At 44.4% G+C, this 27,596-nt stretch overlaps 1 protein-coding gene across 2 annotated transcripts in view; it reads right to left on the bottom strand.

The window, feature by feature from the left end:
- Positions 1 to 27,596, bottom strand: part of SLC23A2 (solute carrier family 23 member 2) — an 89,969-nt gene that overhangs the window by 58,261 nt on the left and 4,112 nt on the right. Inside the window, exon 1 of one of the 2 annotated variants that reach the window (XM_069943078.1) lies at positions 22,381 to 22,465. The exons of the other annotated variant lie outside the window; for it this stretch is intronic. The gene's annotated coding sequence lies outside the window, so the exon portion shown is untranslated. Of the gene's footprint in view, positions 1 to 22,380; positions 22,466 to 27,596 lie in introns of those variants that run through there. 2 annotated transcript variants of the gene reach the window in all.

The following is a 27,596-nucleotide window of genomic DNA, read 5'->3' as shown; positions in this document are numbered from 1 at the left end:
AAAACGCATCCAATCTGCAGACACCATCTTATAGATCAGGAGGAGCTGAGAAGATTGATATATAGTTTTGTGGGAAAAGTTCCAAGACAACTTGTTATTTGCTGATGTAACCATCTGCTCATTCTGAGCTAAGCAGTCAAGGAGGCGGTCCTACTGAGTGATTGAAGGCTCGCTCCCTCTGATAAGACCGCCTCTATGACTAGAGCAGAGATTTCAATGAATAAATGACAAGATATCCTAGAACTTTTCCTACAACACTTTATATCAATCTGCTCAGGTCTTCCTGCTCTATATTATTATACAGGCTGGACTGCATTTTTAATGTAAAAGGCTCCCTTTAAGCTTTGTGCCACGTGTTAGTACAGGTGTGAAGTGTATGGCTTTACTCCCTCCCTCCCACATTCAGACCACATGAACACTAACAGTAATAAGGGGGGGGGGTCAGTCTCACAATTCTATTGTTTTTTGAACCCCTTGCTGCACCAGGATGTTATTGTACGTCCTGGCGGGAAGTTAGTTCCCACACCCACACATACAAAAACGTCCAGGCTCGTCATCAAACGGACAGACGGTGACCGGGAGCCGTGGCTGAACTGTCAGCTGATAGTTTAGTGTCGCCAGTGCTGGACCCACAGTAGGGATCATCCAGGAGCATCAGATGATCAGTAAAAATTCAGTAATACTGGTGATAGTGGGGTCATAAACGCCAAACCTGTCTGTGTTTCCTAAGGGTTAAAGGGGTTATCCGGCACTACAAAAATATGGCCAATTTTCCCCCTCGCTTGTCTCCAGATTGGGTAGGGTTTCAAACTTAGTTCCGTTGAAGTAAATGGAGCTTAATTGCAAACCACACCTGAACTGGAGACAAGAGAGGGGGAAAAGTGGCCATGTTTTTGTAGCGCTGGATAACCCCTTTAAGGAGAAAAGCCACTGGCAGCACCTTTCTACCAGTCCTTAATAAGAACACATGCACAGCTGAGTTGAGAGCACATGTGTATAGGATAATCTAGACAGATAGCGGCTGGCTAATGGTGCGTTTACACAGACAGATTTATCTGACAGATCTTTGAAGCCAAAGCCAGGAACAGACCATAAACAGGGAACAGGTCATAAAAGAAAGACTGAGCTTTCTCCTTTTTTCAAATCCATTCCTGGCTTTGGCTTCCAAAATCTGTCAGATAAATCTGCCTGTGAAAACGCACCATAAGCCTTCAATTGACATCTATCATATAATCCAAAGGCAGCAGCTTATCTCTAGTGAAAACAAAAGGATCGGACATATTGAAACCCAACTGCCTGATCCTTCTTTTCCCCAAAATCTGTTAATTTGGTCAACATTAATCTAAATTGTTTGCAAGGAATACAATCTCTAATGTGGTTATATCCAGCCCCTCCATAAATCAATGCGCTGTTAAGAAGGTTCTGGGTGTTAATGTGTTAAGATCCCTTTAAAGTTGACTTTACCTACTTGATGAAGAACAGTATTGATTCAGGCTATTGATTCCTCAGAAATGATTCTCCGCCGCTGCCATCATGGCATCATTACTACCTAATAGATGACTGTCATACTGTCTCCGGTGAACGCAGAAAAGATCCCCATCATAAATACGTCTCCTTCTTCAGGCCCAGGGTAATGAAAAGAATAGAAGGAGGAGGAAGGATCCTTATATAAGAGGATCAGAGATGTACTAGACGCAGGGTGTTGCCTGAACTTCATACCGTCATTATCACTGTATAAAAGAATTATGCTAATCCCACTTTACTCCCGATTGAGAATTAAGGTGTTCCTACATGTTATGAGGTTTTATAGTGAGTCTCAATTTATATCCTAAATGTGTACCAGTTATTAACCCTGTAAGCTCAGGAAGAGACTAAGGAGAAGTAAGAAAAGTAGCCAGAACTTGTAGCGAGTCTAGGGAGCCAGAGCCAAGATTCTTCATGAACCAGCCCGAAGCTAAGCTTAGTGTAATGGAGTCAGAGCTGGCAAGCCTAGAGTGGTGCCAACACTAACACATACACACTGTCCTTGCAGCTCAGCTAAAGCAGGAGGATGTGAACATGTCCACTGCCTTCTACTGAGGTAAGGATTCCCTGCGGGCCTGGGTGGCGTTACATAACACCCCGTCTGCTCTCTAGGGATGGATTGGGTAAGGCTATCTTCCAAGACTGGAATCATAAGCAAAAACAATAAAACTCATTATATGTTGTTGAAATAGGCCAGGGCTCCTCAACGTTCGGACCGCGGAGGCAAGATGTCCGGACCCCTGCTGCGCTCTGCACAGTAACACTCGTTATGAGCACTCATAGTTACCGTGCAGCAGCACTGACAGAGAGGGAGCCATTGGCGGTCACAAGAGGCCGCTCTCTGTCTCTGTTGCCGGCGCTTGAGTGACAAAAAACAAAAGGTGCAACAGCAACCCACAGGTGCAAGGGCTCACCGTATATACTCCTCCCAGCGCACACACGGTAAACACCCGCTCCGTAGATATTAACCCCTTCAGGACCAGGCTAATTTTCATTTTTGCGTTTTTTCCTCCTTGTGCTTAAAAGGCCATAGCACTTGCATTTTTCCACCTAGAGACCCACATAAGCCCTTATTTTATGCGTCACTAATTGTACTTTGCAATGACAGGCTGAATTTTTGCATAAAGTACACTGCAAAACCAGAAAAAAATTCAAAGTGTGGTGAAATTGAAAAAAAAAAAACACATTTCTTTTATTTGGGGGGACTGTGTTTTTACGCCATTCGCCCTGGGGTAAAACTGACTTATTATGCATGTTCCTCAAGTCGTTACGATTAAAACGATATATAACATGTATAACTTAGAATGTATCTGATGGCCTGTAAAAAATTCAAACCATTGTTTACAAATATATGTGCCTTAAAACCGCTCCATTCCCAGGCTTATAACACTTTTATCCTTTGGTCTATGGGGCTGTGTGAGGTTAGGTTTTTTGCGCCATGATGTTTACTTTCTATCGATACCTTGATTGCGCATATACGACTTTTTGATCGCTTTTTGTTACATTTTTTCTGGATTTGATGCGACCAAAAATGCACAATTTTGCACTTTGGGATTTTTTGCGCTGACGCCGTTTACCGTGCGAGATCAGGAATGTGATTAATGAATAGTTCGGGCGATTAAGCACGCGGCGATAGCAAACATGTTTATTTATTTATTTACTTTTATTTATAACCTGGGAAAAGGGGGGTGATTCTGACTTTTATTAGGGGAGGGGGCTTTTTACTATTAACAATACTTTTTTTTTACTTTTACACTCATACTAGAAGCCCCCCTGGGGGACTTCTAGCATAAGTGCTCTGATCTCTCATAGAGATCTATGCAGCATAGATATGCTGCAGAGATCCATGAGATAGGCACTCGTTTACTTCCGGCTGCTGCAGCCGGGGACGGCGCCATCTTGGAGCCACTGGACACCAGGGATAAGCTGAATCCGGTAATCGGATGCAGCTGTCATGTTTGACAGCTGCATCTGATTACTGTATTAGCGGGCACGGCGATCGGACCGTGCCCGCTAATACCGGCGGTCCCGGGCTACAAGCGGCACCCGGGACCACCGCGGTTCAGAGCGGGGTCGCCGCGCGGCCCCGCTCTGAACGCCCGCACCCGCGCGAGGACGTACAGTTACGTCCTCGTGCGGGAAAGGGTTAAAAATTAAAACGCAGCCCCGCTCTGAACACCCGCACCCGCGCGAGGACGTACAGTTACGTCCTTGTGCGGGAAAGGGTTAAAAGTTAAAACATAAAAAAGATATATATATTTTTTTTTTAGAAAAGTGAGGATCTTAGCAAACTATTTGATCAAACAGAGTGTACCATGTTGCCACGTTAAAGTGTCACTGTCGTGATTTTTTTTTTTTGCAGAAATCAATAGTCCAGGCGATTTTAAGAAACTTTGTAATTGGGTTTATTATCCGAAAAATGCATTTTTATCATGAAAAAGCAGTTTGAAGCTCTCCCCCCTGTCTTCATTGTTCTCCTATGGAGAGAGCTAAAGAAAAGACCAAAACAGGACAACAAAGAGTTAATCTACAAATCCCTCACAGGATATCTCCTGTGACAGTCACCAGTGACCTGTCTGAGCTCAGATTACAGCTGTCACCCAGCTCCGTGCCTGTAATCCTCTGTTATCTGCTTTCTGCTGCAGGCTAACTCCCTCCTTCCTCCTCCCCCCTCCCCTCTCCCTAGAACAGACAGGGGACGTCTCCTGCAACAAGTCACAATTTTCAGATTTTTCAGAGTGGATGAAAAAGAGGAAGGAGGGGGGGACCTGGGAAAAGGCTTTTTACATGCAGCTAATGGCAGATTTGGCTAATAAACCCAATTACAAAGTTTCTTAAAATCGCCTGGACTATTGATTTCTGCAAAAAAAAACAAAAAAAACGACAGTGACTCTTTAAGGCGTCCTCAGAGACACGGTCATTACTCTAGCATTTTCACACTAGCAATGGCCTCTCCTGGGATGAATACGCCTACAACTGGGCAGATAGGAGCCACACCCCCCACATTCAACAGAAAAAAGGGAAATTTTGGCAGCACATCTATGACTCTGTTCACAATGCGCTTGAGTGACATCACTGCGCCGGCGCCAGGAAAAGGGGAGAGCAGCCACAAGAAGTGAAGAGCAGAGGAGACGCCCGGACCCAGGTGAGTATAAGTGTTTGTGTTTTTTACGTTATATGCTATATAGGAGGGGGAGCACAGGGAATCTATATAAGGGCTGGTGAGAGAGAAAAAATGCCAGCTTTCCCACTAATAAGCATCAATTCTCTATGTAAATAGTTCAACAATGTTTGTGAAAAGTTAACAAAACACGTTTTCTACTGATGTTCAGCTCAGGCCTTCACCTGACAAAAGACCCCGGTAAGTGGACCTTCACTAAAAGTGGTTGAGTACCCCTGCAATAGGCCATTACTTCTGGTTTTCCAGTAGTACCTGACTGAATAGCAAAACTACAATTCCCATCATCCGTGGACAGCCAAAGCTTAGGTAAAAGGATTAGGTAAAAAAACACTGTTATCAAAGTGATGTACTCTGCCTTAAAGGGAACCTTTCATAATGACAGTGCTATCTAATCTATTGGCATCATGTTATAGACCAGGAAGAGCCGAGCAGATTCATATATATCTTTGTGGGGAAAGGAATGAATATACCTTATAACTGACTATAATCCTTGGATAATGTCACTCAGGCCCACCCACTGGACTCCTAAGCATAGAACGATCATAAGATTTTACTCGTTATACTGAATCTTTTAACACAACAATATATATCAATCTGTTTAGCTCATCCAGTTCCATGATATGGTGTTGGTAGATCAGACCACATGTTCAACGTCACAGGTTCCCTTTAAGTTGCATAACGTCTGCCTGTAACAATGTCTTCTGTTGCTCCTAGATTTCACAGACTAAACATGTTAAGGATTCAGTCTTTTCCTGTGTACAATGAAAGCAACGAAGAAAAGGAGGGAATCACGGACCTCGAGAATTTAGAGCCAAACAAGTTGCACAAAATGTTTTATAAGGTTATATGGGGAGGGCGGTCTTCACCGGTCATATGCCTCAGGGTGACATCAAGAAAAGTACATATAAAAGGACACCATTATGTATTCTAATCCCACATCATCTTAATTGTTTTAGGTTATGAAAGTCATATGATCGCAGCATAGGGGTATTCAGTTATGTGAAAATTACAGGACAGGCCAGGGGGGCTTAGGAAACCCAACGTGACCTGCCATCCACTATTGCTTACACAATAAGACTTGGAGGATTTCCATCATAAGTTTTGTTGACTCTCATCCATATATCCTGGGCATTACAAGAGATGTGACCCTTTTGTTAAATTAAACATATTTCTAAAGTAAAAGCTATATATATATATATATATATATATATATATATATATATATATATATATATATATATATATATATATATATATATATATTCACTTCCAAATCCTGTGTGCCTTAATTGTTTTGCCTATTGTCCTTGGTTATGGTTACAACCATCTTAAGGTATTCATTCAGATAGTCAAGCATGCTCAGTTCAACCATGTATTGAGCATTAGTCTCCACTGTGTATGCAAGCAAGTTTGCTACCAAATTTGCTCAGTCGGACAACCGACTCCGGGCAGGACGATTTTTTTTTGTAAAAGTGCCTGAGAGTGGAGGCTAAAAGAGAAATAACATGCTCTCACTACCTAGCTCTAGCGCTGATACCACGTGCTGCCGTTCCAGCCCCCCGGCCGCTTCCTGGTTAGAAAGGGACTCGGGTCGTGATGTGTCAGGACTCCTCAGCCAGTCAGCGGCCGTTGCAGAGTCCCGCCTTGGGCCTTTACTGGCTGAGAGGCCCTGATGAGTCGCAACCCAGGTCCCATCTCTAACCAGGAAGCGGCCAGGGACACAGGGGACCGGAGCGGTGGTGCGTAGTATCAGCACTGGAGCTGGGTAGTGAGAGCATGTCCAACTTTTTGGAAGTGATGAATTTTTTCCAGTCTGACACAGTGCTCTCTGCTGCCATCTCTGTCCATGACAGGAACTGCTCAGAGCAGGAGAGGTTTTCTAAGGGGATTTGCTACTGTTCTGGACAGTTCCTGTCACAGACAGAGGTGGCAAGAGACCTGGAAATAATACACCACTTCCTGCAGGACATACAGCAGCTGATAAGTACTGGAAGTCCTGAGATTTTTAAATATAACTTACAAATCTGTCTAAACTTTCTGATACCAGGATTTTTTTTTTCTCAGGAGTGCCCCTTTAACAACTAGATATAATTTAAATTGTACCTTTTCATCAACAATTGGCTGTGGGTGACATTGATATTTTCCATGGAAAGTGATTACCATCACTGGAATGCTAATCTGATTGGAGAAGGGCAGGGACTTGGCTCTATAGTCTGCAACCAGCTTAAGAATTTTGGGAGCCAAGGCTCATAATAATCCCGTGGGAAGGTAGGGATGGGAGAAATGATCCCACTGAAGCATCATGTGTATATAAACTACAAGCTAATGAATAACATTCGGTCTTCGGACTCCGTAATCTCTCCCAGATCACGTAAAGCCAACTGCATTCCACCCCCGATATCAGCGGGACGGCATCTCCTATAGTGTATGAATAGTGGGAACTAAAAATAAGCTCACTCCATAAACACAGCTACTGCGAGTTACCGACAAGTACTAACTAGAAGCATCATTTTCCATCATCTCTCTGTGGGTTTATCCTGGGTTCTTCACTTTCCTCCCACACTCTAAAGTCAAGAGGCTGGAGGGAGCGATGGAGGAGCTGGCGGGGGCTGCGGCGGCGTTCTAGGAACTTCTCATTAAGAAAATAAAATGAAAAGAAAAAAAAAAAATTAAAAAAGTTTTTCCTCCCATCGCTAAGCCCCCTAATCATTGGAGAGACAGAACAGAGATGAAATGTACAGTGTCTCACTACACGTGGCTTTAGTTGGTGCCAGAACCGCACTGACATGGTAAACATTTCCTCTTCCCTGACCACGTTACACGTTATTGCAGAGGATGAAGCATCGCAAAGAAATGTGAGCAAAGTAAACTTGACAAAGGGGGTGGGGTTTATGAGTAAGCCCCACCCCTTTGTCTTAATCTTAGATAAAGAAGAATGAGCCAGGATAAAGAAACTTAAGTGTCTTCCGGCTATCTTTAGTGTCCCTTTAAGGTGGGGAACAAGGAGCGATGTGAGTATACGGGATTGTAAGAGTTACATTTACAAGGCTTGGTCTCAGAAGCGGCAGCGTTCTCTGTCTACATAGTAGTTTAGTGTGCGGAATGAACAATGTGCTACTCTGTTTAATAACACTGATCTCAGACTTTTTACCCGAAATGACGTAACCAGAATGAGACTGCAAAACAAGTGTCAGCAGCAGCATATGGGATGACGTGTGCTTATCACATAGCTAGAAAGACATTACACCCAGTACTGTACAAGTATGCAAGTAAAGCACCCTCTGGCTTCCTATGGTATGAAGAAAATGAAGACTGAAGACTGGCACTTAAAGGGAAAGTTCTTCCCATCTACAAAAGTACGTAAAACAAGTTCAATAAAAAGCTAAGGGCACTCACCGGATCGTAGCAATACTTCTTTATTTCAACATATGTTGAAACCTTCTTTGACACACGTCACAATTCAGCAGACGCCAAATCACTTCACATGTACGACACAAACATGACAGCCATTTCACGCGCATGCGCCCTTCATCAGAAGAAGCGCGCCTGCGCGCGAAATGCCCATCATGTCTGTGCTGTCAACAAATGTTGAAATAAAGAAGTATTGCTACGATCCAGTGAGTGCCCTCAGCTTTTTATTGAACTTGTTTTACGTACAACATGTCTATCTGAGAGGTGCAATTCATTGCAGTCCCAAGTGTGTCCCAGGTCCTAAAGCGCATAATATATGTAATGGACAAACAGGAGTAGTGCCGATGATATTCTAAGACTTTGTGGTGTCATCTACAAAAGTAATTACCTATAAAAAGGGTGGCTGATAAAATGCAAATCAGTGGGGGTCTGACAACAGGGAGCCCCACCTAACGCAAAAACGGAGGGAAAGAGTCCCCCTGAATGAGTGGAGAGCACCATGCGTATGTGGGACTTCTAAACATCACTGGCCTCCATTCTAGTAATCAGTGGGGGTCCTAGGGGTCAGACCCCCCCCCCCATCAATCAGCTTGATATCCCCTATCTGGGATCACTTTTGGAGAGGTATCTATAGATAAAGGGGTATCCTTCCTGATTCAAATCATCTTATCCCTCATCTCCCAGTCTCCAGAACGGCTCCCTGACTTCTTTTGTTGTGAATGGAGTGACGGATCGGCAATCTCTATGTATTCATTCTCTATGGAGCCGCCAAAGAGAGCCAAGTACAATATTCTGCTCTCCTCACAAGGTCTATAGAGAATGAATGGAGTGACGATGTGCATGCTGATTCAGGGCTCCCGTTCTGGAGCTGGATGGGGGATTCAGAGCAGTCGAATAATAGGTACACTTAAAATTACCTGGATTTCTAGGAGGAGGAAGAAGAAGAAGATGTTATAAAACCGCTGTGTACTGCTTACCAGTAGTCTACAGACCAATAGACTTGTTACAGTGTCCTCACGTGCCCATCTGGAAAACTGGCACTGACTTCACAAGCTAAATGGGGCATCATTAGAGTGGGCATGCTCAGAGCGGGAGGGCACTGTAACTAGTCACCACTGCAGAACCACCCAGATGACTCGCAGTGATTTTATAACTTTCAACATGAGTATGTCTAGAAGGACACTGACAAGCTTTATAGCGGCGTGCTGGAGGTAAAAGAGGAATGTACAAAAAACAGGTTTGCTTTCTTTATAAAACAGTGCCACACCTGCATCTGCAGGTTACGTGTGGTACTGCAGCTCAACTCTATTAAAGTGAATAGGGCTAAAATGCTGGCTTTTTTTTAGACAAACTCATTGCTATGGCTGCTATCCAGCTACACTACAGAAAGGGAAGTAGTTAGGCAGCGTGACCTTAGCAACTGCTCTATTTTCAGGATTGGTAAAAGAGCCGTACAATAGTAGTGATAATCCCATCAAGAACAGAAGCAGAAGGAGGCACTAGACTCCTCTAGACACTTCTTTTTCTTGCAGATTTTCCTGCTTGCTGGGACTTGTTGTTCCCGAATGGTTAGAGCAGCACAGTAGGGAAGCAGAGGGTTAAACAGAGAAATCTCATCAGAGAGGTAGGAGGTGCAGGTTGCTAGTGAGAGAATGTCTGAACCTTGACTGATCCACAGATTAACACCAAGATCATATTAAGCTCCTTGCGGAGTATAACAGACTTAAGTCTTGTGTGTGAAGGTGCGTGGCATGCACGAGATAGCCCCTCCACCCAGGAGAAACGCTCTCCGCTCATCCAGCTCCCTCCATCCACCTCTCCACTTATCCAGCCCCCTCTCCACTTCTCCCTCATCCACCTCTCGGCTCATCCAGCTCCCTCCATCCACTTCTCCCTCATCCACCTCTCCACTCATCCAGCTCCCTCCATCCACCTCTCCGCTCATCCAACTCCCTCCATCCACCTCTCCACTCATCCAGCTCCCTCCATCCACCTCTCCCACTCATCCAGCTCCCTCCATCCACCTCTCCACTCATCCAGCCCCCTCTCCACTTCTCCCTCATCCACCTCTCCACTCATCCAGCTCCCTCCATCCACCTCTCCACTCATCCAGCCCCCTCTCCACTTCTCCCTCATCCACCTCTCCGCTCATCCAGCTCCCCTCTAATAAAGCCCTTCTCGGCTCCAGGAGATGGCAATATCCTGTCTTTTGTGGAATGATTCAGGAGAAGACATATGGTGACTCATCACTAGGATGAATCAGTGTCCTAAAAATGGCCATTTCCTATTTCACGAGTGCGGTGACAGCTCGAGTTAACCCTGTCACCGCCAGCATAAGCATTCAGAAAATCTGTGAAGCACCACCTACCTCTCAGAGCACAGTATCTGTAACAGCCAACTTCTCTCCATACATAATCTAGGCAATCACTGGGCAGAAATTAGTAATAAGGCTATATATATATATATATATATATATATATATATATATGCTAATGGATTACACTTCTATATGTTATGCAGCCAGCTGATAGGTCTATATGGGGATTTCAATGATCTTGGATTTAGCATGGATTTATTCAATTCTCTTGGATCTATCATTGATATGCAGTTTCCAGAAGAAGTGTCGGTGTCAGTATTCATTACATTACATTTAGGAATCAGGCAGATCTAGACGAGTAAGGAGTTACTGCCCAAGAGATTGCGAAAGGACATGAAAAAATTAAAATGAAAGTAGTTAAAGAAAAATGCCGCCACATATAGGGAAGGCTCTCTAACAATGGAAGATATTATCTATATCATAAAAATCAAAGTCTGTCTGTCTGTCCTTCTGTCTGTCTGTCTGTCCTCTATAGACTTCCAAACGCCTGAACCGTTTGACCCCAAATTTGGCACACAGATACATTGGGTGCCCGGGAAGGTTATTGCGAAGGTCCCGTCCCCGCCAGATGTACAGGAGGGGAGGGGGAGGGGAAAGAGAGGCGCCCCATAGAGATGAATGGGAAAATCTCCTCACTGCAAACACAGGTGATATAATTAGCTGCAGCAGACACGGCAGTTGGAGCCTTAGCAACCAATAGGATTACTGCTCTCATTTTCACAGGGAGCAATGGTTGCTAGGGAAGCTGCCTCACAACATCCACAGTAATAACTGGTAGGCCCCCTACTCCATCTATACAGTACATGTATATACAGGGCCCCCTACTCCATCTATACAGTACATGTATATACAGGACCCCCTACTCCAACTATACAGTACATGTATATAAAGGACCCCCTACTCCATCTATACAGTACATGTATACAGAACCCCCTACTCCATCTATACAGTACATGTATACAGGGCCCCCTACTCCATCTATACAGTACATGTATATACAGGACCCCCTACTCCATCTATACAGTACATATATATACAGGGCCCCCTACTCCATCTATACAGTACATGTATATACAGGACCCCCTACTCCATCTATACAGTACATGTATACAGGGCCCCCTACTCCATCTATACAGTACATGTATATACAGGACCCCCTACTCCAACTATACAGTACATGTATACAGGGCCCCCTACTCCATCTATACAGTACATGTATATACAGGGCCCCCTACTCCATCTATACAGTACATGTATATACAGGACCCCTACTCCATCTATACAATACATGTATATACAGGACCCCCTACTCCATCTATACAGTACATGTATATACAGGACCCCCTACTCCATCCATACAGTACATGTATATACAGGACCCCCTACTCCATCTATACAGTATATGTATATACAGGGCCCCCTACTCCATCTATACAGTACATGTATATACAGGGCACTACAGGTATACCAAACTGTGACTGGGTAACACTGCTACACCAGACCTGACCAATACCGCCATACTGTGACTGGATAACACCGCTATACCAGACCTGACCAATACCGCCATACTGTGACTGGATATCACTGTCATACCAGACCTGACCAATACCGCCATACTGTGACTGGATAACACCTCCATACCAGACCTGACCAATACGGCCATACTGTGACTGGGTAACACCGCCACACCAGACCTGACCAATACCGCCATACTGTGACTGGATAACACTGCCACACCAGACCTGACCAATACCGCTATACTGTGCTGGATAACACTGTCATACCAGACCTGACCAATACCGCCATACTGTGACTGGATAACACTGCCATACCAGACCTGACCAATACCGGCAAACTGTGACTGGGTAACACCGCCACGCCAGTCTTGACCAATACCACCATACTGTGACTGGATAACACCATCATATCAGACCTGACCAATACTGCCATACTGTGACTGGATAACACCACTATACCAGACCTGACCAATACCACCATACCGTGACTGGATAACACCGCCACACCAGATCTGACCAATACCGCCATACTGTGACTGGATAACACCCCCATACCAGACATGACCAATACCGACACACTGTGACTGAGTAGCACTGCCATACAGGTAAATACAACCCTGCAGGTATACAGGACACTACAGGTATACAGGACCCCAAAACTATACACTACAAGTGCACGGGACCTCCACAAAACTATATACTACAGGTATACAGGACCCCAAACTTTACACTACAGGTATACAGGACCCCAAAACTATATACTACAGGTATACAGGACCTCCACCAACTATATACTTCAGGTATACAGGACCTCCACCAACTCTATATTACAGGTATATAGGACCCCAAACTATACACTACAGGTATACAGGACCTCAAAACCATACACTACAGGTATACAGGACCTACATCAACTCTATAATACAGGTATACAGCACCTTCACCAACTCTATACTACAAGTATACAGGACCCCAAATATACTACAGGTATACAGGAACTCCACCAGCTATATACTACAGGTATATTGGACCCCAAACTATACACTACAGGTATACAGGACCTCCACCAACTCTATACTATAGTTATATAGGACCCTCAAACTATTTACTACAGGTATATAGGACCCCCGAACTATATACTACAGGTATACAAGACCTCCACCAATTATACACTACAGGTATCCAGGACCCTCAAACTATAAACTACAGGTATACAAGACCTCCACCAACTATACATTACAGGTATACAGCATCAACTATATACTACAGGTATACAGAACCCCCAAACTATACAGTACAGGTATACAGGACCTTCACCAACTGTACACTGCAGGTATACAGGACCTCCCTCAACTATACACTATAGGTATACAGCCCCCCCAACTATGCACTACAGATATGCGAGACCCCTAAAAACTATACATTGTGGGTATACAGAACCCCTCCAACTATGCACTACAGGTATACACTAATTCCACTGATTAACTCAGATGAAACAATACCTTTAGCTTGGCCTCCTGGGCACCTTAGAACAAATCTAATTAACATACTGACACTTTATACCCGGGCAGCGCCGGGTACATTTTCTAGTCTAGTCTGTTTGTCACTGGCTCCTGAACGGCCTGCATTGTATGGAGTCTGATAGGCTCGCAGATTCAGGGTCTGTAACATAGGATGGAACATCAGCCGAAACATCCTGGTCATCTTCTGCCAGATTACACATTCCCCTGCCAGAGAAAGCTGGAGAAGGCAATCTACACATGGCACGAAGTGTTAATGCTGGTTACATATGGCCGTGTATATAAATATAACATGCACAGCATGCCGTCTGCTGTTCAGCTGCCGTGTAAGGACATGGATTATATTAAGTACAAATTTATAGGAATCAGGATAAATACATTTTAGAAGATGTGTGATCCAAACAGGATAGGGCATCAGTATCTAATCTGAGCGGTCTGATGTTACCCAGAGCCATATACAAAGAATAGCAGGTAGCTGTCAGTACTGTTCGTTGTATAGTGGCCATCCCAGGTTACCGCAGCTCAACTCCTATTTAAAAGGACGATGTAGAGAACTAAATGGCGGGGTCTCCAGTGACCTAGGGTGGTGATGGGTAGAGATGATCGAACAGCGCTGATGTTCAGGTTCGTACGAACTCGAACCATTGGTATTTGACTGGCTATATCCATTTGGTGAAGATAGCCCGAGCCCGTCTGGAAAACAGGAATACAACCTATGGCCCAGGCTGTATTCATGTTTCACAGGCGGGACTCAGGCTGTCTCCACCTGCCCCACAAAACGGGAAGACTGCAGGAGTCAAATACTGATGGTTCGAGTTTGTATGAACCTGAAAATCAGCGCTGTTCTATCATCTCTAGTGATAGGGAATCTGCCCCTCCCCCAGCTACTGAAAAACTGCAATGCAATTTCCTATCAAACTTTAGCTTTGGCTGTTTAGGCATAATGGAAACTGTACTTTTGCAACAACTAGGGGCCTGTAGGTTTTCCCACCACTAACCTAGGCCAATAATAAAAAAAAAAAGAAAAAAGATTGCATTAGTAAAGGTCTGGGTGGCAAACACTGCAATGGAAATACAGCCACATTTATAGGCAATGCCAATGGCTTCCATTGTAACAATGGCTGGGGTTCAGCGCTGTCATCCGGCCCACAGTAGAATCTTTTGGCAGGTTTACCTCTATATGACTTAAGCTGGAGGTGTACGATCATTTAGGAATAATCTGTCACCATGGAAACCCACTCCCAAACTACCAATAGCTGGATAGGTGAAAAGACGCTGAGTCCTAATCTCTTTGTGCTCACTGGCATTTCCCCCGCAATAAGCCTGCAAACAGTCCGCACACAAAGTGAGTGCAGAGAGAAGAAAATAGTACAGATTTGGAAGCGGTGTCTTTTGGGGTTTCCATGGTGACAGAGTGTCTTTAAAGTTGCATGAGGGTTGCATAAAAGCGTCAGTTATTCTATTATTCCAAAAGAGGAAATGAAATGCATGGTGGAATTTCTGTAAAGTTGCATGAAACATCCCCCCCCCCCATACGGCATGACTGATGTTGCATTGTGGTTTCCACTTTCTTATATTTTTATAGCACACACTCAGAAGCAGCACTATCATCATGAAGAACATTAAAGAGCAGTACTAAGCAGTGTAAACTGTCACTAGAAAAGATATAACTTAGGACAGCTTTTGGCAGGTTCTCAGTGTATAGTCCACTGCCTCCCTCTTCACAGACATCTGCTACTTCAATAAGCTGATAGTTCATCTGGTCTTTAGAGAAGCCTATTAGGAGTTTTCAGAGTGGGCGAGTTGAACAGGGGTTGGATGGAGGAAAAAGTACTATTGATTTGTACAGTCTGTTAAAAGATTTACAAAATTGTGCAAATGTACAATTCTCAAACAAAATCTAACGTCCAAAGCCTCTGCTTGAAATTCTGTCATATATTCCATAGTGTCCACATAGCCTAATCAAGGCAGGACTTTTAAACCCACTGAATGGCATAAAATGGCACTTATAACAGCCAAAGTCTTTATTAATGTCTTCTTAATAGAGGCCGGGTGAAAGGTCCTCCTAAGATGTTATACGTTCCCCACTAGAATGGCACAACTCTTAAAGGGGTACTCGGGGGGGGGGGGGGTGTTATAAAATCAAGTAGTAACAGGTGGCAGCAGAGAGCATCAGACTAGAAAAAATAAAGCCCTTCCTGCAGGACATTCAGCAGCTGTTAAGTACTGGAAGGCTTGAGATTTTCAAATAGAAGTAATTAATTGTAGAAGTAATTAATAAATCTGTATAATGCTGCGTTTACATGGAACGATTATCGTTCGAATTTTCGCTATAACGATCGCATTTGAGCGATAATCGTTCCGTGTAAACACAGAAAGCGATGATCGATAAATCGTTCATTTTGATCTTTGAACATGTTTTCAAATCGTCGTTTGCTAAAAATTTGCAGATCGCTTCGTGTAAACAGTCTTTCAAAGATTCACCCTATGTGAAAGATGGGCTTAAACGATCTTAAAGGGAACCTGTCACCCCCCGTGCCGGGGTGACAGGCTCCCGACCCCCCGTTAGAGCCCCCTATACTTACCTAATCCTGCCGGGTCCCGCTTCTGGAGGTGGTCGGGTGATGAAGATCTCAGCCGCTGCAGCCCGGCGCGCGCGCTGAGAGATGAGTCCAACGCTCATAGAGAATGACGGAGCGCTGGACTCTCCTGTCATTCTCTATGGGTGTTGGACTCATCTCTCAGCGCGCGCGCCGGGCTGCAGCGGCTGAGATCTTCATCACCCGACCACCTCCAGAAGCGGACCCGGTGGGATTAGGTAAGTATATGGGGCTCTAACGGGGGGTCGGGAGCCTGTCACCCCGGCACGTGGGGTGACAGGTTCCCTTTAAAAACGATCGCAATAACGATTTTTCTTATGAATCTTCTAACGATTTTTCTCCGTCTAAAACGTTGATCGTTATAAAAACCAAATTGTTGCTTCAAAATAGTTAATCGTTCGATTGGGCGAATTATCGTTCCGTGTAAACGCAGTAAACTGTCTGGCATCAGATGATTGAAGAAATGTTTTTTTTCTCCGGAGAATCCATTTAAGGGGGGAAGAACACTCAAACAGGCGCTCTCCCAGAGGCCCCCATGGGATCCAGAAAATTTTGAATTAAATATATGCAATTTTTTTTCTGGCAGCCAAATTGGCAATAGCCCGCAGCTGGAGAACCTCCAATATTCCAATGGAACTAGTCAGAAGCAAACTCACCTGGATTATGGATTCCCATTGACTTCAACCCCTCAGCTGTTTTGAAAACGGATTTGTATTAGACCACTGATCTGTTCTGCAAAAAAGTAGGACCTGCACTTATACGGTTGTTTTTTGCCAAAATGGAAGCTTCAACAGAAGTCAATGGGTCAGTTTTTTAACAGACGACACACACATGCACCATCTGTGCCTTTTCCTCTGCTATAGGACGCACTATATTTGTCTATCTACACTATCCCGTCTTGTTACCCCCTACCCTTGGGGTGCTTTGTCGGTCCAATCGCCATGTCCCCCCCCCCCTTATTATCAGGGATATTGTTCTGAATGGCTATGTCTCATTTTTCCCTCATACTTTTTTGTCCTTATGACTATAGATATCTATATATACTATACTATAGATATGTTTTCACTATAACCACGTAATGATATTTGAACTATGATGTATGTTTCTTCATTTGCCCTATATGTCCTGTTCGATATCTTTGTACCATTTGAAAAACAATTAAAAAAAAAAAAAACTTTGGAAAGTAAAAAGGTTAGATACCACGTAAATGGTTACGGTCAAACGTTACGTCAATAATCAATAGTAAAAGCAAAGAAGCAAATACTTTTTTCTCCCCTTATCAGACTACTTTACACCCTTGACCTTTCCATTCACTATGCACAAAAAGCTGAATTCCTTCTTGTATTTACCGGATAGACTACCAGCTCACTTTTAGATTAGATTACATGCTGCCCATACAAGTCTATGGAAATGGTAGGGCGACAAGTGACCTATTACTGACGAGAATTACTGAAGAGAGACACATGAAATCAAGGAGAGACTGTAAAGAGACTACACAAGAGCTTACTGTATGAGATCTTACCCTAGAACTTGACTACTTAGACTACTCAGTACTGCTGTAAAATGTGCTGTATGCTGTTGCTGCATTTTGGGATGGATATAAAGGAAAACAAAAGAGCTAGATCTCTTATTCTGTGTGTGCGCAGCTTTAGAAAAGAAAGCTAGAAAAAAGATGGCTGGGGACAGCGCTTCGTGTCATATTGTAGATAACAACATGTCCTATAGGTATATTGTGACTCATCTTGCAGCTCTTGTGCTTTGGGCGGGTTCAGACTACGGAATTCGCGAGGATAAAATCCGGCGGATTCCGTTGCTCGTGCTCTGCCCGTGCAGAGAATGGTGTCTATGGCACTGGTGGAGAGGACGAGGCCGTGAGCGTGTACAGGCAACGGAATCCGGCGGTATTTATCCACGAGAATTCCTCAGTGTGAACCCGCCCTATCTTCCCAAATAATTAAGTAGATTGGTCAAGGAAAGGCTGCTAGCCGTCAGGGTCGATGTCTGGGATACTCCCAAAGTATGATGGGGCCCGTCTATTAGAATACCAGGAAATAAAAAGCAGATCTGCATCTCAGGAAGGGACTTGTGGCCTGAAACACGTTATCCATTTTACTTAAGCAGCTTTTAACCACCTTTTAAGCAATTTGCTGCTGAAATCTGGAGTTTTATTCTTGCCAGTGCCTTGGGATTGTAAGCTTTCTATTTTTCCTGGTATCAAAAAAAGCTCTGAATATTAGACGTGAAATCTGATGCCATTTAAGAGTTATAGAAAGGGACAGAAATAATGCTGCTCTTCGGGTTTATATAAATGGCAGCTCACCCTGAAGAAGTTACCCTTAGGCACTATAGTGACAGGGCAGTGACAGGGAACCTTCGGCTGTTGCAAAACTACTATTCCCATCATACTTTGGCTGTCCAGGCATGATGGGAGTTGTTTTGCAACAGCTTGAGAGCTGAGAGGGTTCCCTATCACTGACCTAGGTGTATTATGGGGGATTTTACCAAGCAGTCTTTCAGTAGGGATGTCCTCTGTTGCCCATAGCAACCAATCACAGCTTAGTCTGTGACTGGTTGCTATGGGCAACAGAGAATCTTCTTACTGTACGACCACGCCTCCACCTCTTCTCACACTTTTCTGGGCAGAATCCAGCTGTGTGAACAAGGCCTAAGACTGGAGAGACTCAGACGTGTTGATATGAATGAAGCAAATCCTTACAGACGACTGACTAATGTTAAAATGAGCCCCCAGGGTATACACTGAATAACGCAACCAGCCACTGTAATCCTGCCAGGCTGTGAATGGGACGGAGAAGAAAGGTGCCAGCCTGTCAGCCATGTGAGTCATTTACCAGGGCATCGGTCGCATGTGGTGTTGCCAGGAGACAAGAGGAGGAAACGGAAAGTGTCCTCAGACTGTAGAACTGGCTGTACACAGAGGCACATGGTGCGGGAGAGCACACGGACATCAAAGACATCAGAGAGAGCAGATCACTGCCAGTCCGGACCCAGCAAGCGCCACGGTCCGGACCCAGCAGGCGCCACGGTCCGGACCCAGCAGGCGCCACGGTCCGGACCCAGCAGGCGCCACGGTCCGGACCCAGCAGGCGCCACTGTCCGGACCCAGCAGGCGCCACGGTCCGGACCCAGCAGGCGCCACGGGCCAGACCCAGCAGGCGCCACGGTTCGGACCCAGCAGGCGCCATGGTCCGGACCCAGCAAGCGCCACTGTCCAGACCCAGCAGGCGCCACCGTCTGGACCCAGCAGGCGCCACGGTCCAGACCCAGCAAGCGCCACGGTCCGGACCCAGCAGGCGCCACCGTCTGGACCCAGCAGGCGCCACGGTCCAGACCCAGCAAGCGCCACGGTCCGGACCCAGCAGGCGCCACGGTCCGGACCCAGCAAGCCCTACGGTCCAGTGTAATTTTATAAAGCCCCAATCAGTTCTTAGAGAAACATAGACCCAAGACTGGACCCCAACTCCAACGACAGGTCATGCTGACATTTGGCACAACCCCTTCATAGATACTGAGAAACGATTCACCCCCTGGGTATGTAACCATTAGTTCCATCCTCATCACATCTAACACATGGAAAATGCGACATTTCACACCCGAGCGGAGCGGCCCTTTAATACAAGCATTGCTCACATTCTTACTTTAAAGGCAATATAAAGTCTTATGTCCACAAGCTGTGCAGCTGAATACGATCCATTGTTGCCTGGTGTCAGCCACTTCAGGGGAAGTGCGGGGCTCATCAATAAGGAGACTGACAGGAAATCTATAAAAGTCTTTACCCCTATGAAGTTGGATTTAACTATTTTCTTCTCTGCATTGTGCTGTCCCTCCGTTATTCCTCCTGAAATACAGTCTGACAATGAAAGTTTTCTCTGGTGTGTACAGAAAAGCCCCGGTGAAAGGGTTATTGGTAGCACCCTGCTGTTAAAATATTTATACATTTCCAGGAGGGATAACCGAGGAATGGCACATCATAGAGTCCTAATAAAATAATTGTTATCTGTATAGTATATTCTGTGTTTCCTTGAAAAAAAAAAGACAGTACATTCTATTAATTTTTGCTCCCAAAGATTCACTAGGTCTTATTTTCAGGGGATGTCTTATTTTTCCATGAAAAAGAATTCACATGTGACATGTACAGCAGGGACAGAGTGTGTGTTATGGCATCTTCGGGCCACCAGGGGGAGCTCACCACAGCACACTTGTACAGCACAGCAGGGACAGCGTACGGTATGGCGTCAGGCAGACTGTGTGCAGCTTTACATCTGGCGGTAGGAGACAACGGGGATGGTGGCAGGCGATAGGCCTTTTGATGCCTTGCCTGCACATTTACAAGTAGTGGTTGCGAAACTGAATATAGGGGTTGGCATCAGGCGACAGTCTTTATGTCCTGCCTGCAACTACTCTGCAATGGACAGGTAGGGGACAAAGGCAAAAAAGTATCACAGCTGCATGCCTTGGTGTTCTGTTTGGCGGCAATGCTTCCAAGAAGAACTTTGCTAAGTCTTACTTTCGGGGATGGCCTTATATCTAGCAATTCAGCAAAACCTCTACTAGGTCTTATTTTTGGGCAAACAGAGTAGTAGACACTAAAAAAGACATATTAGGAGATATGATAGCACCTCTTAAATGGGGTTTCCTAGAAATGCCACTTCCCTTTTACATTACACTGTCATGTTGGGCAATGATCATTTTACATTTTGCTCCATTTTAAAAGGTAAATGCTCTTTGGCGACTCTAGTTGTACAACATGGAGATGGTAGTGCAGCTCTACAATGTTGCATCTACAGATGTGGTCACATTGCCGAATGCAACCATGACACAAAAAAAATAAAAAAATTACCAGCCACCCAAACATGATGGATTTTTGGTTACCTTGTGATGTCAGCTCTCTAGGCAGATAACATTACTACTTGGTTTATACTATTTCTAGATCACAATGCTCCCTGCGTACGTATATACTGAAACCTAGCATCATTGGCTAGTAATATACAGATGTGTCATCAGCAAATGGCTAAATCTGGTATAGCTGTCAGTCATCCGCCATCTCTCCCAATCCCCCCATACACATGCACATCTGACTGAGCGTGCATGTGCTCTCAATGGGTACAGAGAAGAAAGCTGCTGCCAGAACTCTCCCATGGTGACATGAACAAAAGGATGGGGTGTGTAGTATTCCAAATACACAATCCTTCTTTCCACCATGAGGGGAGTTTCAGGCTATCATGGTCGGTCCCGCTGACATGTGCAGGTTCAGCCAACACATCAAACATCAACACATTAAACATCTAACTGCATAAAAATAGTTACTAAATATCAATAAAAAAATTATAAATACAAAATATTAGGGTTTTACCTAAAAAAAACAATAGGAAAAGAAATGTACAAATGTAATCTTACATATAATATATGTATACTATAGTATAAGGAACTGTATATAGACTGTAATCTTGACTAATAGGGGAAGATTCCTACTTACATAACACTAGGCAACATGTGCAAGTCATGTTAAAAAAACTAAACTAAATGTAAAAATAAAAACTGAAATGATATAATATACATATGTACAATGCTGCACGTGACAACCCTGCCACAAGGATATGTCACATGCACAACGCATAGATGCAACATATAATGGTAGCGGAGGAAGAACCCCAGGCTCAGCTCCAGGTCTTCACATATACAGACACAGATCGGAGACCATGACAACTCCTCCGGGGTGACTGCTCTTAAAGGAAAGACAATAGTTCCTGTGGAGTTGTTCGCGGCGTGACACAGCAGGCGGCAGCAAGTCATTCAGCAGGCAGGGAAGTGTGTTAAAAGTAGCCTATACCGTAACCTCCATGTATAGGTGTATGTATATATATATATATATATATATATATATATATATATATATATATATATATATACACACACCACACACAGATATGGAGAACTTCAGTATAAGGGAACATTAAAGAGAACATGCCCTCTAGCAGACAGTACCCGATCGCTTCTAAAACCCACTAGTGAGAACAAAGAGAGTGCCCAGACATACTGCTCCCAGCTCTGCCCACCCCGTATACAGGAGGTGCCAGCCATATATACAGGAAACACGCTAAAACAGACAAAAACAATATGCCAGAGGATAAAGGGAAAAACAAATCTATTCTAAGCCGACCATAATAGCCTAGTAGGAAACAGAGGAGCGTGTGGCCGGTGAAGTGTAAGGGGCCACGCCAGGATCTCTCACCTTGAAGGCAGGTCACTGCTCAGGAAGAACATGTGTCTTCTGTGCCGATCGCTCCCTGTCTGCGATCCCATCCAGCATGTCTGTCATTATACAATAGCACATGCCGGAAGACTCTGCAGCATTGCATAAGAGCTGGACAGTCCTGGCTCAACAAGCACAATGCAGTCATCCAAGAGTGACACCTAGTGGTCATTGACTGGAACAGCAGCGATGTCAAGAGAAAGGCATCTGCCCAGAAAAAGCAGCACTGTTCTGCATCTTACCAATAGATTCTGATTTCACATCTTCCCCAATTTCAAGATCTCAGTCTGTTGTCAGTGAATAGGGAGATCCCTGACCACATCTTGCCTGAAACTTCTCACAACTGAGAGTTTGGTGCAGTTGTTTCCAGTCAAGACACTACATCATCATAAGGCTCTCACCTGCCATGACTTATGCAACAATGTATTAGTGTATATAGATCAGTCTGGAGCCCATGCTATTCAGCTTATTGCATAGGTATTCTATGTCTTTTTACGCTATAGTGTCACCCTGGGCAATTCGAGTGTACAATTTATTCTCCAGAATACCCCTTTATGGTGCATTCACACCTACAGGATCTGCAGCTGATTTTCTGCAGCAGATTTCATTTAAATAACTGAACACAGCATCAAATCTGCTGCAGATCCTGTAGGTGTGAACGCACCCTTAAAGGGATTTCATAATAGTTGCTTTTTTAAAAAAAAAAAAAAAGCTCCACTCTTGTCCTGAGATCATATGTGGTATTACAACTCTGCGATACCAGACAAAAACTGAGCACAGGAGTGGCACTGTTTTTTGGAAGAAAGGGGCAAAGTTTTTCTAATCCATGATAACCCCTTTAAATATAAACAGTGCAGGTGAAGGTTTCTTAAAGTGTGTGAATCCTTACGATAAGAGGACAGTAGGCGGTAGACTTCAAGGAGACAAAAATTCCTACAAATAGACAATGTATTATATATCAGCCAACTGAAGCAGCCAGAGCAAATTACATCTGGACAAACACCAACGTATCTGAACTAGGAGTGAGAAGACTATAATAATATAGTATAGAGGTCACAGCATATACCTGGCAGGGATCCAGGGCCTATAAAGAGCTTGTATGCCTACAGCAGTAGATCTCTGGATGTTTCATAACTACAACTCCCAGCATGCCCGGACACCATTCACATTTTAGGGGTTGGGTGTTGCCATAGAACACAGTACAAAGGGAGCGTCACAAAACAAAATCATGAAAAGACATTGGGCGTGCCTACTGAGATAACTAGATACCATGATTCATAGACACATGCCCTGCAGCCAGTGTTATTAGCATCCATGTTATTGTGGCCGTGTAGAAAAATCTCATATTTTGGCAACGCTTGCTTAAATGGCAGTCCTGTTTTCTTTAAAGGGGTACTCCAGAGGGGAAACATCAACTGATGTCAGCAAGTTATATAGATTTGTAATTTACTTCTATTCTAAAAATCTCCAGTCTTCCAGTACTTATCAGCTGCTGTATGTCCTGCAGCAAGTGGTGTATTCTTTCCAATCTGACACAGTGCTCTCTGCTGCCACCTCTGTCCATGACGGGAACTTTCCAGAGCAGTAGCAAATCCCCATAGAAAACCTTTCCTGCTCTGTACAGTTCCTGTCATGGACAGAGGTGGCAGCAGAGAGCACTGTGTCAGTCTGGAAAGAATACACCACTTCCTGCAGGACATACAGCAGCTGATAAGTACTGGAAGACTTGAGATCTTTAAATAGAAGTGACAAATCTATATAAAACTTTCTGAAACCAGTTAATCTATATACTTTCTGACACCAGTTAATTTAAAAAGATTTTTTTCCCCTCTGGTGTACCCCTTTAAAAGGGTTTTTCCACTGCGTCAGTAGCTACAACTATAGCTGTGACTACATGTTTAATACCCACTACTTCTTCCGGTTTACATGGCTGCAACTATGTTGTGCCCGTATATCCACATCCCTGCTGCAACGGTATACAGCAAAAGATCAACCTAATTCACACACAGATATGTGGCAGAAGTTTCTGGGGGTTTACAAAAATCCAGGAACAGAAACAACCCCATCTAGAGGAATAACCTGGTACTGCAACTCACTATTAAAAGGGTTATCCAGCGCAACAAAAACATGGCCACTTTTCCCCCTCTCTTGTCTCCAGTTCAGGTGTGGTTTGCACTTGAGCTCCATTTACTTCAATGGAACTGAGTTTGAAACAACGACCAATCTGGAGACAAGAGAGGGGGGGAAAGTGGCCATGTTTTTGTAGCGCTGGATAACCCCTTTAAGTTAGTTGAATGGGGGTGAGCTGCAGTACCTGGCACCACCACTATAAAATATACTATGGGTACTACTGATAAGTGTGGGTGTTGGGATCTGATATTGATGGTCTATACCAGGGGTATAAAACTTGCGGCCCTCCAGCTGATGCAAAACTACAATTCCCATCATCCCTGGACAGCCAAAGCTTTAGCATGATGGGAATTGTAGTTCCACAACAGCTGGAGAGCTGCAACTTTGACACCCCTGGTCTATACGGATAAGCCATCAATAATGACGTCCTGCAGCCAGCAAAGCAGCGGCTCTTTTCATCCTGATCTACCTGGTGCATGTATTTAAATTCCAGAACAACTCTGAAGCCAGACGCAGGGAGAGAAAAGCTAGTGTGGGCTGTAACTTTGCATAATAATGGTGATTTATATGGCATTAAGAGTCTGTCGAAAGCCGAGTGACAACCCCTGTGGTTACTGTAATTTGGCTGCCATTAGTGTCTGTCATCCAGCAGTAACAGCAGAGAATGGCGGATTTACATACCGGATTTTGTTTCATATTTTACAGACTGAAACACTACATTGCATTGATAATATAATATCTCTGCCACCCGACACGGAGAATGGAACGAATGCTGCAAAAAGAAAAAAAAAAAAAGACCGAGGCCAGGATGTGAAGAGCAGAGCCTGTACCTGGAGCAGTCAGCCCACCCAGAAGTCTGGCACCCGAGGGGTTAATCTCCAGCTACACCCTGACAATTACTCATCACTTTATTACAGCGACCACATCTCATAACTACATTACGCACTATGTAATCCCGGCCCCCGCCGGCCTGCGCTTCTTGTTTAACCCATTTAGCGCTGCACAAGATGGCACAACATCCAAGATCTTCGTAAGTTCCTTTAAGAGTCACTGGTTGACTACATGATGCAAGCAAAACCCTGGCCCGCTTGGGGTCACCGACTCAACAGGTGTCATGCTGCGGCACCTTCCCTCCATCAGATGACTTCTGCTAAGGGGTTTTCCATAAGAGACAACAGTAGGATATGCCATAACCTTATAAATGGTGGGGATCTGACCTCTGACCCCCCAGCTATCCAGAGAATGGAGAGGCTAGAGCATGGGGCCACAGTGCTAATGTATGAGCAGAAATTCCCACAGGCACCTCCAAAGTCTTGTAAAAAGTCCTCCCACAATAGTAGTAGTATAGATGTCCCATTACTTTGTGCCATATAATATGCCCCCAAAAAATGATCCCCATACGATACTGGTGACAAAAAAATGTTCAAAGATGGAGATTCGCTTTATCCATTGTCTTCTACTGTCTATTGTGCTAATAGGGGAAGAGACCCAGTATGAGTGATGTGAAGGGTTAACAGGCACCAGCACTGTCTATATTCCTATAGTCAAGGCCTCCGGATGAGGAAGCGTCTCCGCTGGTATCAGAAGAATAGATGTGTGTGTGCGGGGGTCAGGACCTCCAAAGAGAATGTATCCTTCCCATAAAATAAGTATAATAAGTCTTCAAAGGAGAATAATAAAGTGATGAAACTCCGATGTCTACAGACCTAAACATTGTCACGTCCAGTAGGGGCCTCTATGGAAATATAGTATAACAGGGGAATCATTTTGAATACCATTCTCCAAGATTTGCCATGGGTCTTTATTAAAACTGTTGCTATGTTGCTCCCCAGCAAACCGCCTTGTATCTGCTCTCCTCTCTTTCTCCAGCCTGTGTGAGCTCTCCTCCAGAGCTTCTCTTATCTACTATCAACTGTAATACTATCCCATTCTCTTATGTCTGATACAGAGAGTCCATCTGATATTTTTTTATCTTTCTCTGAGTAGCAGCTAAATGGTAGGAAAGGTCTTGTAAAAAAAAAAAAAAAAAAGGAGCCCATTGTAGGTTCTCTTATTGCTGGGAGGTCCAGCAATCAGATGGGATCACACTCGACTTGGACTTTCTATTCAGGGTCTATGTGACAAGTTCCATCCAAAACCCCCAATGAGGTCCGATGGGCACCGTTGTTGTCCAGTGAGCAGTGGATCTGCGGTCTAATGATGGAGCAAGTGAACATTAAAACAAAAACAGTAGTCAGCCTAGCCTTGGGGAACCCTAGCGGGAAATGCTGCAGGTATATGCATCACGCAGGTAATACCAGCAGCGACAGAGCCTTTTGCCTTCAGACATAGTATATTTCCTGGAAGCACGTGTCACAGAGGACACAACGTCACAAGCCACCTGCGTAGACACCTGATGCCGGCGGCTAGCTGAGTACATCAGGGCGATAGCAGAGCTCACACGTTGAGCTCACTGCTAAGATGAAAGACATTCCATCACTGGGCGGTGTGTCTTAGCCCTACTATAGGATTGGATGAGGATTAGAGTATGACAAGACCGTTAAGTTCCTTTAGACATTCCTTCATACAGTTTTTTACCCCACTTTAGTGCCAATGCTCTTTTTGATGCAATACACATGGCGGCAAGATATCCTGTACACATCACTGAGCTGTTAGTGTCCCCTGTATCACTACTAGGGGTGATTGTCATATGTGATAGATCCCCAGATTATCACACCAGCAGGGGGCAGTGTTGTTGTCCCCCTCCCCCCACAGCAAAGGCAGGATGAAGACCAACTCCTCCATACTGTAATCTGACCATCACTGGATCCCATGCAGAATGACCATAGCAGGGATAGGGAACCTTGGCTCTCCAGCTGTTGCAAAACTACAACTCACATCATGCCTTTTGCGCCCTCTTATGCGCCCATCTAGTCCTATAGTTGGGCTAGGAAACCCAGTGTCTGATGAGACGCCACCTGTAATCATTTAGCTAATATTTCTCTAATGGTCCTTTCACACGGGACGATTATCGTTCGTTTTTGCACGATAACGGTCGTATTCGAACGATAATCGTACGTGTAAAC

This window comes from Dendropsophus ebraccatus, chromosome 1 (assembly GCF_027789765.1).
Source record: "Dendropsophus ebraccatus isolate aDenEbr1 chromosome 1, aDenEbr1.pat, whole genome shotgun sequence".
Classification (NCBI taxonomy): domain Eukaryota; kingdom Metazoa; phylum Chordata; class Amphibia; order Anura; family Hylidae; genus Dendropsophus; species Dendropsophus ebraccatus.
This window is presented reverse-complemented; position numbering and strand designations above follow the sequence as displayed.